Below are 12,396 nucleotides of genomic sequence, written 5' to 3'. Positions count from 1 at the left end.
TTGGTAAGGAATATTTCAAGCTTTTTACAGAGAGGAACAGGGAGCCACTGAAATATTTGAAAGCAAGGAATGACTTGATCAGATTTGAGTTTCTTAAAGATCATGCTGGCTGCAGAGCAGAGAAACAACTACGATGAGGTCAAAACCAAACACAAGGAGACTGCAACCCAAGCATGAGAAGATGGGGGCCTTTCAACAGATGATACCTAATAACATGAGAAGACAGTGAATAATTTGGTGGAAAGGAAGTTAGTATCTATTTTGGTATCCTCGATATAATACAAGTGTAACTGAGAGAAAACAGATTTTGAATGATAAAATTCAAAATTGAAATTAATATTTTCCTAAAATTGTTTTTTTTTTTGGTACATATAAATCAAATTCAGGTCGAGTCTGTTAAATAGTAAAAGTCAGATTAAAATAAACTTAAGCAATCCTTTCTTAAATCAGTAACTGAATATACATAACAGTATTTATTAAACTTATCATTCTTAATTTATAAGTATTATTTTAAAATGTGTATTGATAACCTAACTATAAAAAAAAAACCCTTGCTACATATTACCTAAAAAAGTACACCATGCTTCATGCTTCTAGGAATTTATGTTTATAGATTAACTGGTAGTAAAACATATGGCTAAATAGGCCAGTGTATGCATTTGAGAAGCATTTTAGAAACCTGGGCAAAGAAGACTTAATTGTTCAGATATCATGAAAGCCATAAAAGACCAAATAATTTTCCATGTAACTTTATTTTATGTACCATATCTGATTTAAAACTTCAGGATGCCTTCTTGTCAGAGAAAAAATAATTTTCCAAATCATCAAACAAATATAAGATCCTGTATTTTATTATTTATAAAACCATAATCAGAAATAGTTCTCTGAAGACTTACAGAAAAGGAGAAGAGGCTAAACTATTATAAAATAGGTTAAATGGAAAAAATAATCAAATCATCCACCCTTATTGATAATGAAACTAATGGGTGAAGTGAAAACAAGAGTATTTTAGAAGACATTATAATTAACAAAAGTTTCTCAGATAAAATGGTATAGGGCAGGCTGCCAATAAGCAGAATGCATATATAACAGTCACTTGGCATAATTCCATTTCTTTGATGGGTGACTGCTCTTCAGATATTCCTGCTGGATCTATATTTCTCTTTATAAAAATGCTTCTGATTTCTTACCTGTTGGGCAGCTATGAAAATGGCAGCCTTTTTGATTTTAAGAACTATTCTTGGTGGAAATATTTCATTTAAACACTTCTGCTCGAGGACTGGCCCCAGAGCTCTGGCAGTTGTATTACTGGCTGAATAGCATAAAATTTTAGAGCTGGAGGCCATCTGCAGAAAAAAAAAGGTCATCGAATCAAAACCCCTTTGGTAAAAAAATGTTTTTTTCAATGCCTCCAGTCCCAAGCAGAGAAAAGAACAGAAGATACTCTTCAGAAATGGTAGAGAGACAATGTACTTATTAATGCTTAAGATTTTTCCTTTTTTTTTCTTTAGTTTTTTGCTTTTTGAGACAGAGTCTTGCTGTGTTATACAGACTAGAATGCAGTGGCACGATCCCAGCTCACTGCAGCCTTGATCTCCTGGACTTAAGTGATCCTCCCATCTCAGCTTCCCAAGTAGCTGAGACCACAAGTGCACACCACAACATCTGGCATTTTTTTTTTTTTTTTTTTTTGGTAGAGACAGGCTCTTGCTATGTTGCTCAGGCTGGTCTTAAACTCCTGGGCTCAAGTAATCCTCCTGTCTTGGCCTCCAAACATAGATTTTTCTTGAATTTGAGTCAAGAAAGCACCATGTCATTGGGTGTACTTGCCTGGACGATGTGAGATAAATATTTTTTTTAAATCATGTCATATACAAGAGTGAGGAGGTTAAGAGTGAGTGAAACAGATAAAAGTTGGGATGCTTGACTTAAAATCTTGACCCTATGTTCCATCTTTACTACTTTTATCTATGCAACTTTGGGCAAATTACTTAATCTCTCCATGGATCAACCCTCTTCTGTGAAATGATAATAATAAAACCATCCGACTTACACAGAATGTTATTTTAGAGATTAAACACAATACTGAAGGTGAGGTACTGAGCAGAATGCCTGGCATATAATAAATGCTCAGTAAATTTTAGAAATAATCACTATTACAACTATTACATATCAACCACTACTGCTATAGCTATAAATTTGAGAAATTATAGCTATAGCTATAAATTTGAGAAAATTAATGAAATTTTTCCCCATAAAGGAATTTTAATTTTTACCTATCTCAGGGTCCTGAGCATTGTGAGAGGTTTCTAATGAATCATTATTCTTCACATTTTACGGTTTCAATTCTACTCAACTCAAAAAAATTTTTTTTTTTTTTTTTTTTTTTGAGATGGAGTCACTCGCTCTGTCCCCCAGGCTGGAGTGCAGTGGTGCAATCTCAGCTCACTGCAAGCTCCGCCTCCCAGGTTCATGCCATTCTCCTGCCTCAGCCTCCCGAGTAGATGGGACTATAGGCAAGTGCCACCATGTCCAGATAACTTTTGTATTTTTAGCTGGGACTACAGGCGTCCACCACCACGCCCAGCTAATTTTTTGTATTTTTAGTGGAGACGGGGTTTCACCATGTTAACCAGGATGGTCTCGATCTCCTGACCTCGTGATCCACCGGCCTCGGCCTCCCAAAGTGCTGGGATTACAGGTGTGAGCCACCGCACCTGGTCCATAATTCTTGAGTTCAACTCAATTTAACGAAAAGGAACAGCACTTGAACTGAGCATTAGAAAATGAGAGAATAATAGGATATCAGTGGATACAAGTGAGGACAGCTTGTAAGAGAAAGGAGATTCCAGGAACAGTATTGGTAGAACCAAAGAGGTGCCCCAAAGCACAGCCTCCTCAATGACTGCAGGGAATGTGATACTGCACAAGGGCAGAGTATCACAGAGCTATGGTGAGGGAGAAGGCTGGACATGCAATTTGGGAGCAGACTGCAAAGGGCTCTGATGGCTGTGTTGAGTATTGAGCACTTGATCAAGTAGACTTGAGCAAGTTTGCCTTTCATAAAGCAAAAATTAGGAAGACTCAAAGAGGAGAAATGAGAAAACACAAAAACCACCTAAGAAGCTGCGTATGGAGTGCAGAACACATAGGAAAGGTAGAAATGGAAAGGATAAAGTGAAAAGATTACAGGAAGAGAATCTACAAAATTGCCTGAGGATAAGAATAAAAGGAAGAAAAGAGATAGGGAAGACACCAAGGTTTCTAATCAAGGGATAACTCAGATGAAGTATGAAGAAAAGCGAAATAGATATGGATGGAAGATAATATTTAGGGTTTACAAAATACAATGTTTGGGATACAGGAGAGCCTCCCATTTCCCAATCATGTAACAAGCAGATAGAAATGCAGGTCTGGAACTCCAGAGACAAGCGAGGAAATTTATTTTGAAGGTTATCTATGTAGAAATTATCGTTTCTATGAGAAGTGGATAGAGATATGGCAGGAGACAGTACAGACGGCCACCTGAAAGGGGATACAGATAAAATGAAAATAAAAGAGTTTAGAATGGAGATGGAGACATAGATGCCAAACATCAAATGGAGATAGAGTTCCATGTTGATGAAGAAAGTGTATGTCAAAGAAGTAACTCACAAAGAACAACTTCCATCCATGGCATATTTCCAACGGAAGATGCTTCCAATATTTTATTCCTCTAGAAAAACATAGTTGCCTCTTTTCTTCCCCTTCCCCGAGAAAAGCAAAAATGGTTACCTGGCCAGTAAGTAGATTTAGAATATTTAAGATACATCCAACAAACTACTCTTATTTCTAGCTAGCCAAATAATCTTGATAGATCTTTTTAAAATAAGACATAAATCAGTGTATCTACAAAATCATAATGAGATATTTCGACCAGAGAAGTCTGAATTGGTTTTTCTCTCAAAATTCTCTAATAATATTTCAGTTATGTTACCACTACAAGTAGTTGGAATGTGTTTTCACAGGGAAGCCAGGATCTACTTGCGTAGTGAGAAATCATTAGAGCATATTCAAAATGTCCGTTTAGATGGGATGGGCCAGTAGGAAGGAAGACAGAGAAAATTTTTATTTTAAACATTGAAAACAAATGTCTTGTTGACCTATAAACAGACACTGGATCAGCATTTGATGTGTCTAGTCTAATTTCTCCCTGTAAAATTGTACTGGTGAATCTTAGGGAGACAGAAGGCAGTAAATTCCTTACCTCCATCAATACATTTGACCTCAGAGCAAACCCCACAACTGGCTACAGGCACCCACTATCCATCATTGCTCTTGAAACCTGATACTTCAGGGAAGGACAGCTGCACTGGGCAAAAGTCTAAGCAGCTTTCTAAGATGCACTACCATTAAAGAAAAAAAAAAAAGGCACTTATTCTGCTTCAGTATTTTAATTAACTTTTGTTCTAAACATGTCTTCCCCCAAACTGAAACTCCAAATCAAATATCCTCAGGAATATATTAATAAAATTTAGACTTTAAAGAGAAATGTTCTCTTTGTGCATTCTAGGTAAAATTATTTCTAGCTTTTGCTTTAAAGGCTTTCTAAGATAAACAACATACTATGCCATGCTAATATGTACAGACTTTAATAAATGTGCTAAGCAGAAAAAGATAGTTCTAGCAACTACACTAATTATAGCAGTACACAGAGTGCCAACAGGATAAACGTACACAAAACATCCGTATCCAACAGATCTTAATTTTTAAGTCAAGTGGCAATAACTTTTAACAAATAGCTGAAGACAACAGAACTCTATCATAGGAACTACTGTTCTTGAATATGGTATGTTCATTACGTGACTTCTACATTCAAGAATTATCTAAAATACAAAATAAGATAAATTTGTATGCTCAAACTGGATATTCATTACATGTATGGTTATTCATTCCCTCCCTTTTACAGATGATGAAACTAAGATTCTGAAATGTTTTATCATTTCCTCCGAGAGCTCACAGATAATAAGTGGCAGAACTGAGGCATAAATTTAGTTCTTCCTATAAGAAGAACTGAATGTTCTTTTCACTGTAGCCTAAAAAGAAAGGAACCTGGTCGAGATTTTGCAATTCTTTAGCATCATCTTAATATGTATTATACGTATGCATGGTTAAATGAGAATTAACAATAACTGATTTCCAGCCATTTATAAAATCATTACTAATACAACCCTTTTAAGTTAATAAATGAAATCCATCTACTGACGGTTTAAAAAAAAAAAAAAAAAGATGTCTCTTGTTACTTGTGATCCAATCATTACAGAGGATCATTTTATGTATTTGAAAGTACAATTTCTCCAGACCCCAAAGCAGTACTGAGAAATACTGTTTTCTAAATACAATTCCCAAATCTCAATTTAGTTAGCTACTGCTACATTAAAGAACATAGCTCAAGGGATGTTGTTAATAAAAAAAAAAAAGAAAAAGACAATTGAGAATTTATAAATTTAATCAATCTCACGCAACTGACAGAGTTACGAGAGTTAAATCTAGTAAATAGCCACGTGGCAAAGGTCACAATGCTCCTGACATTGTTATCTGAATGTCAAGGAAGAAGCAAACTTAGCCTTTCTGGTCAATGAATTCAGAGAACTAAGAGAAAGCCTTGACTCAGATGGCTGCTTTGGCTCTTACATTTTGTTGTAAATGCTGGAGGAGCCAAAGTGGGGACCTGCCACGTAAAAGCCAGCCATTTACAAAGGAAAGCAAGGCTTGCTTGTCGCAGGTGAAGAGGGAAGAACATAAGTTGTCTCAATACTACTTGCCTGCTGGTATACATGACCTACTAGCTTACAGACAGAATGAGCTGTCTTAGCTCTCCAAATTGTCATCTTTTTCATTTAGTTTACTCATCTATGACACATAGGGATTTGATTTGAAGGACAGCAGAGGTTAAAAAGCCATCAAAAAGCTCAGTTTTGCCGTCTCTCTCTTTTTTCTCCCTTTTGGTGATTTTCAAAATGTCATAGGCCAACTGAGTAGTATTAATATGGTCCTGTTAAATGTATTAGCATCAAACTAAAAATAATGAACAGGAAGATACAGAATTAATCATTTTGTGAGGGAGGAGGGAGGCACTGCAGGCATAGTTTTAGTCCATTTTTTCCCTGTGAGTTGCTTCGAGGAGCGTGGCAGTACACACGGATGTAATACATAAAGTACGTAATGTCTAAGTCTTAAAAATATTTTATAAGTAAAATGTTAAGAGAAAAAATGCAAACTGTTGATTTCTTGAAAGCAAATGGGTAATTTATTAAGAGAGAAACGAGAGACACAGGTCTTAAGTGTAATTTTTTGAACTATGTTTCGTAAGAATTCTATTTCATTAATTCTCTAGTCTAGCGCCATTGTGATGACATTATTATTTAGGTTACATTAGGTCAGAGACTGCTGTAACATATAAGCATTTGCTCTTTGACCTTCCTAAGACTTATGACACAAAGAAAATGCTGAACTTTTACATCTGAGGCTATAATTTCACACAATGAACAATCAGGAAGCACAAGTCATATATTCTTTTAGCTATCTTTCTTAAGGGCTTAATTGTGGAGAGCTGAAATGCATTTTTATTTTTTTAAAAAAGGGAGAGAATTTGGACACTTTGTGGAAACAAATGTAAGCCAAGCATGACATTTTAATAAGTGTTACCAGCTACTAATTGGAAGCAAATGAGATTACCCATATAGAAAATGTATCCCAAACAAACCTATCCTTTGGTAGAAATGTCACTGTGCCATGAAATTACAGAAGCTTAAACAAGTGATGCTTGTTCGAATGAAATTTACTGACAAATCCCTTCTAAGCAATCTTCTTCCACATTATCAGATTTCTTCAGTTGATGTGTTATATAGGAATTCTCAATCTTGTAGTTCACAGAGAGAATAACTCTTCTCTTTGCTCTTTCTTGGCAAATCACTGATAATATAAAAAAGAATGTTTTAAAACACTGGTTTTGCTTGAGGCAGCAAGCTGCCTCTTTGCCATCACAAGTAAGTAGCTTTCCTAAAAGATATTTTCAAAGAAACTGATCAGTAGAAAGATGAAATAACAACAAAAAAAGGTAAATAACTCCATAAAACCAAAAGAGATTCAGACTAAATTTGGTTTAAATCACATGTAACTGTTATCACTTTAAGAAAATAGGAAAAAGTAAAGCATTCTTTGAATACTCTGGGAAAACTGGACAATTATGTCTATATTTAGCACTTCATATATCTGGGCATGTAATACAAATCCTGTATATTTCGTGACGACTAAGTTGAGTACACTACATAAAACATAAAGTTCATTTTCGAGATTCCTAGAAACTTTTGAGAATTAAAAAGGTACCATGATTAAAGGTTATCTGCATAGATATTTTAAGTGTAAACCTAAGTCTGATGCTCCTAGGATCACAAGTTAGAGTACACGAGCACACACACACACTTACTCTTATACTACCCGCAAATACACAATGAAACTAAAGAAGGGTTGTTTTAAAATAAAAGGTAAACTAAGGAAGGATAGTTTTAAAATGAAGTCATCTTTGAAATATTCACCTTTCTTGAAATTACACTTTTCATATGTGATTGTGTTAATGAATTCTTATTTATGCATAGAATCCTTTTAAAAATAGAATTGTCCAATGGTTTGATAAATCAAGTTTGGTCTGAAGGAAATCTAATATGCAAATACAGTGTACTCTTTTACAAACAGTCACCCTTGTCAGTTTGAAAAACTGAAAATCAACCAAAGAACAGTTTAAGTATACTTGACCTTACTGCCTAATGTCTCTCAAGGTTGCCATGGCTGGTCGATTTCAAATCTGTGAAACTGACACTTAAAAATGTATAGTGCGTCTTCAGTCCAGGTCCCTCAAGTGCTAACTAAACTGTGGTCACAGCCTCAGATTTTCTTTCCATACAAACTTGTACAGCGCTTACAAAGCTAGTTTAATCACATCATCAATCTATGCCTATACTTCCCTTAAAGTAATTCTGCTTCATTTATCTTTTAACCCTACATTATGCAAATAACATCCTTATCAGTCCTATAAAGAAAAGTTATTAATGTTCCTTCTTGTTTATCTTTGCCATACACTGAGAACTGGAATCACATATGAATTTGCACCAATACCTTCTCTCTTTTCTATTTTTCATATTCTATATGAAAAATCATAGTGTCAGAGAAGCCCTAAATAAAATTCTTGAAATAGTCTTTAATCATTGTCTATAACTAGTATCAGAGTATGAGTTAATGTATTAAAAAGGAAAAAACAAAAACTTGGGGGAATGCCTACTTGAATTTTTTTTTTTCTTAATGTCTCTCTAGGAAGGGTTTGCATATGCCATACCAGGATACCTCCTGGATATAAGAAAAGTTATACAGGCCCCTAGTGGCTTAGCAAATAGCAGCAGATGAGGGGATTCCAATTCTTAGTTCCAGACTTTGAGATATTCTGGATTTAAATAAGTGTCAATCTTAAAAGGCAAATCAAATCACTGTATTTAATACTTTAAGCAGTTTTACATCTATGGTTATCTACTCTAACGCACATATATTAAAATAAATTGCTGCATTTCATTACTTGAGTAACTGCACAACTGCTCTGGCCCAAGAAGAATCTGCGTTACGTAACCTACACAATAAAATGTTTAATTCATCCACCTTTTCACATGTCATGCAAAAATAATATATTACTCAACTATATTAAAATATATTTGAGAGAGACACTGTTCCTCTTTGAATCTCATTCCTATTATATATTACTGAGGGCTATAAGAACAGATGATTTCTATGCAAAGTACTATTTAAAATAAGATACAGATAAAAATTGAATGCCACTTTTACAGGAGTAAAAATCTAAACGTATTTCCCAGTAACAGCCAGTGATACAACTCACACTGGAGTCCATCTATTTTAAAAGATCTACAATTAATAACACCCATTAATCCCCCATCCCCTTGCTGTCCTTCCTTCACAAAAGAAAATTCCAGGCAGGCACATTTACAGCTTTTAGCAATTTTTAACTGGACACAATCTGACAGCTGAATTCATGAAACTGACCAGCTTGTCAATTTCACACTTTGAAAGTACAATAATAGCTGATAGCATGAGGGTGAATTTAAGAAATCTGCCACAGAATTGCTAGCTCCATTGAAAAGCAAAGTACAGTACATAATTATGGAATGTGGGAGGTAGAGAAAATTTTATTGTCCATTTAGGATGTTTGTGTCCGTAAGTCAGACACGGAACACTGAAAATGTGTTCTCTTTTTGCTATAGTGTCTGTAGCATAAAACAGAATATATATTCAAAGTAAGTAAGATACTAAGCCTTTTACTGGGTATTATTATATTACATATACAACTTAATCTTAAGTTATTATCATCTACAGATCCCTTTACATCAGAATGTTTCAAGTTTTGGTATATCATCCTTGTTTTACTTAAGTTGAGTGGTTGGTGTGTGCACTTCGAAACAGAGAAAAAAATACTCAAAATGGTCAGAAGTATCTATGGTTGAACTAACTCCCCACAGATGTGCTACAGGATGGTTAGAAAATAATACACCAAAGGATAAAGTCCACATTTGTAGCTCAGTAAATTTAACAGCAAATCTATTTCAAGTCATAAGCAGTTACTAGCCTCTGAGAGGTTCAAAATGTGTGACCTACACTGTTAAGTCACTGGCACTGTGTCTTTGAGCATGTAAATATATATATATATAACTTTAAGAGGAAATACAAGGAGAACGATCCCTCAGGAATCTTCCTAGATACTGAAGGTGCAAACTGCAGATGAGGCTGGGGGACTACTCTAAGAATTTTAGAAAACAGAGGAGACATTTGGCAAGTAGCGTACTGGGAGGCGAACTGGAAACAATAAAAGTGAATTGTGATAGTCCTGGTTTTGGAGAATGGAGCTACACTATCTGGAATCCTGGAACACCCAATTAATGAAAGCCAAGCTCACACTTGGTGTTCAAGATTTTTTTAAGCATAAGACTTAAAAACTGACATCACTTTCTAGTGCTTTTAAATGAAAACGTCCAGAGAAGCAATGCAAGTCTTCTACACACCTACATAAAAGCTACAATAAATCTATGGGAAAGCCAAGAATCTTTGGTTTGTTCATGGCTTTCTTTTTAAATTGTTTCCTACAACTTTGACTCTTCATTATAAATGATGCGTTCCCTTCCCTACGGAATGAATGTGTGTGTTAAGTACACCAGATTCCCGCAGCTGAACTACGAGCTTTGATTCTGCCACCGAAAGGTCTCCCAAACAATCCCCCTCCTCTATGGCAGCTGCGTAGACTTTGATTCCTGCTATTTCTCCTTCTCCCCACTAGTTCAGAGGAAAGAAAGAAAAAGAAATCGCCCCCTCACCGTAATCAGCCCTCCTTAAAACAGTAATCCCTGCCTTTAAAAAAGGCGGTGGCAGGATCCCTGGGTAAGGGTGGATTGCCCCACCGCTCCACCATTTCCCCCCAATACTACGCCCACCCTAGGAGGAGAGAGCGGGGGTCGCACAAATACACATACCCGGACACCCCCATTCTCTAGAGTCGCCTCTCTCCCGGGTCTGAGGTTTCAGGCGAGAAGTGAACCCTGCAAGAGAGGACCTCTGCCCGAGGCGGTTCAGAGGAGCAAACTGTGCGCTCCTGTGCCCGGGCGCCGGGCTCGCGGAAACCGGAGCGTGTCGCTCTGGCCCGGGAGGCGCCGGCAGCCGGAGCCGGGCGCAGGGCGATTCCGGGGCAGCAAGAGGGGAAGACACAGCGGGGCGGATGGGGTCAGTTCCAGGGACTTACCTGGTCATGTTGGCCCCGGGCAGCCGCCGCCACCGCCTCCAGCGCCGCCACCAGCACTTTCCTCCAGCGCCTTCGCGCCCCGCCACGGCCGCGCAGCCGGCGCCGGCCCGCGCCGCCGCCTCCGGGCGGCCAATTTAATCCCGCGGAGCAGCGGCCGCCGCCGCCGCGGTAGCCCCCCTGGTCGCCGCCGCCGCCCAGCCCTCGTGCGGCCAGCCCAGTCCAGAGCGAGGAAGTGGAAGAGAGTCAGCGAGTGAGTCCAAAAACCCGAAATCCAGCATCCAAGGGTGCGCGTCCCCCCGCCCTCCCTCCACCCCTACCCCCTTTTCCTCCTCCTCCGCCTCCTCCTCCTCTTCCCGGGCCGTCCTCTTGGCCCTTCTGAGCTCGCGGCTTCCGCGGCGGTTTCTCCTCCTCCCGCTCCTCCTGTTCGCCCTGCGCCCGCTTCTCTCGCTGCCGCCGCCGCCGCTGTTTGTCTCCTCTCCCTCCTCCTCCTCCTCTTCCTCCTCCTCCCGCTCCTCGATGCTCCGCCGCTCGCGGCTGGGGGGTCCGGGGCCGCGTCTCCTCTCCTCCCTCCGCCTCTCCTGTTTCCTCCTTCCTGCTGCCTCTTCTTTTAAAGCGGATTCTTTGGCCACAAATAGCAACTCGGCTGCCCCCCTCGGTGCCTCCCTCCCCTTCTCTTCTTCCCCCCAAAAGTGAAGCGCACGCGAGGTAACCAGAAACTGAGGCTCGTGGTGGGAGAGGGGTGCGAGGCGACGCCTGGGAAAGGGCCCGAGCAGAGTCAAGGGCCGGGAGGTGGGGTGGCCAGTCCAGCCCAGTCTTTGGACCTGGCGTGAACCTGGTAGTTACGGCTGCAGACGAGGTGGTTTGGGGAGGGGGGGAAATTAAACGAAAAAGCCCAGGAAAGTAATTGGAAAGGCTTCTCTCTTTGTTTCCTTGTCTGGGTGATTTCTAAAATCCTCGTAACGTGCTGGGGATCCCACGGAATTGCTGTGCTCTAGCGCTGGGGGATTGTGTGTGCGCGTGAGTGTGAGTGTGGGTGCCCCCGGACGCGGGGAGAGCTGGGCCCGCTGCGCCCGCTGGCGAATCCCTGAATCTGGACCACTGACCCACTGAAAGGGCCAGAGAGCTGGATAAAGGAGGGGCAGGCAGGAGTGGTGGGTGAAGGAGGCAACACACACACACACACACACACACACACACACACACACACACACACACCAGAGGAGGGGGCGGGGTGACGTCACTCCCCAGCATCCATCCACCAGGCCAGAAAAGACCCTCTCCAACAGATTCACTCATCTCCTAAGAGATGCACACCCGGGCGCTTCCTGCTCTGCGTCCCAGCGCAAAGGAGGAAAAAATGCTGGTCGCGCCCTATTGACAGCAGTGATAATAATATAGGGAGCGTGCTTTGATGAGACACAGTTTGTGTCCGCCCCAGTTCACCTTGGCAGCTTCTTTCGGGGATGCTTGTAGGATCCACTTTGAAGGCAACGAGGAAGACTGGGAAGTACTGAACCAAAATCTTAGTGTGATAACTTGTTTTGCTTTCATGCCACTTGCTTTTATGA

At 39.6% G+C, this 12,396-nt stretch overlaps 1 protein-coding gene across 31 annotated transcripts in view; it reads right to left on the bottom strand.

Moving 5' to 3' along the window:
* Positions 1–12,396, bottom strand: part of PTPRD (protein tyrosine phosphatase receptor type D) — a 2,309,169-nt gene that overhangs the window by 538,163 nt on the left and 1,758,610 nt on the right. Inside the window, exon 1 of one of the 31 annotated variants that reach the window (XM_054519903.2) lies at positions 10,563–10,795. The exons of the other annotated variants lie outside the window; for them this stretch is intronic. The gene's annotated coding sequence lies outside the window, so the exon portion shown is untranslated. Of the gene's footprint in view, positions 1–10,562; positions 10,796–12,396 lie in introns of those variants that run through there. 31 annotated transcript variants of the gene reach the window in all.

Source organism: Pongo abelii, chromosome 13 (assembly GCF_028885655.2).
Source record: "Pongo abelii isolate AG06213 chromosome 13, NHGRI_mPonAbe1-v2.0_pri, whole genome shotgun sequence".
Classification (NCBI taxonomy): domain Eukaryota; kingdom Metazoa; phylum Chordata; class Mammalia; order Primates; family Hominidae; genus Pongo; species Pongo abelii.
The sequence above is the reverse complement of the archived record's forward strand: the minus strand, read 5'-3'. Positions and strand labels throughout refer to the sequence as shown.